Raw genomic sequence first — 1312 nt, 5'->3', positions numbered from 1 at the left:
CAGTCCTATGAGATTTTTTTTTTTTTTTGATACTTGAATAGATTTGTGTAATCACCCTTACAATTAGGATGAAGGACAATTCCATCATCCCCCAGACTCCCTCATGCTGCCCCTGTATAGTCTGTCCTCTAATTGCTGGAGAAGGCAATGGCACCCCACTCCAGTACTTTTGCCTGGAAAATCCCATGGACGGAGGAGCCTGGTAGGCTGCAGTCCATGGGGTTGCTGAGAGTCAGACACGACTGAGCGACTTCACTTTCACTTTTCACTTTCATGCATTGGAGAAGGAAATGGCAACCCACTCCAGTGTTCTTGCCTGGAGAATCCCAGGGACGGGGGAGCCTGGTGGGCTGCCGTCTATGGGGTCGCACAGAGTCGGACACGACTGAAGCAACTAAGCAGCAGCAGCAGCAGTGATCAAATTTATCAGTTTTTTAAGCTTCTGGATTTGAGTCATAATTAGAAAGTATTTCTCCCCACCCATCCATGTTCTCTTCTAATACTTGTATAGTTTCAGTTTTATGCATTGAAATCTCTGATCCATTTAGAGTTATTCTGATGTATAGTGTGAGATATGGACCCAATTTCATATTTTTTCAAATGGCTATCTAGTTGTCCCAACAGCATTTATTTAAAACTCTATATTTTCCCCCAGCAAATTGGAGTGTCACCCTTATACAGAAGTATTAACTTGGGAGGTGATTTTGATATCTTTATAATGTTGAGTCATCTTATGCAAGAAGAAGAAGTATCTTTATTGAAAACTGTGTTTGTGTCTTTCAGTAGTTTTTAAGAGTTTTCTTTGCATAGACCTTGTACATTGCTTGTTAAATTTATTTCTAAGTATTTTACCTTTTTGTTGTTGCTGTTACAAATGGGGCTCCTCTTTCCTTATATCTTATTATTATTGTTTGTAAGAGGGTGGTTTATTTTTGTTGTCTTTATATCCTGTTATCCTACAGATTTGTTATATAGTTTGTTTTTATCATTGTTTATCATTGCTTCTCTTGGGTTTTCTATATATATCATCATATATAATCTTCATACAGAGATAGCTTTACTTTTTCATTTTTTAATTTTTAAAATTAAGAGTATAGTTGATTTACAGTGTTGTATTAGTTTCTACTGTGCAGCAAAATGAGTCAGTTATACATACACATATATTTACTCTTTTTCTGTATCTGTTTTCTCCTGTCTAATTGCATGGGCCAATACCTACAATATTAAATAGTGTTAAATAGCTAAATACCATAGTTGAATCATTTCTAGTGTTTTCTTTTAAGTAAGATGCTAGATCTGGGGCTGAGGTATA

The sequence above is a fragment of the Bison bison genome, unplaced genomic scaffold (assembly GCF_000754665.1).
Source record: "Bison bison bison isolate TAMUID 2011002044 unplaced genomic scaffold, Bison_UMD1.0 scf7180017862510, whole genome shotgun sequence".
NCBI classification, from domain to species: Eukaryota; Metazoa; Chordata; class Mammalia; order Artiodactyla; family Bovidae; genus Bison; species Bison bison.
This window is presented reverse-complemented; position numbering follows the sequence as displayed.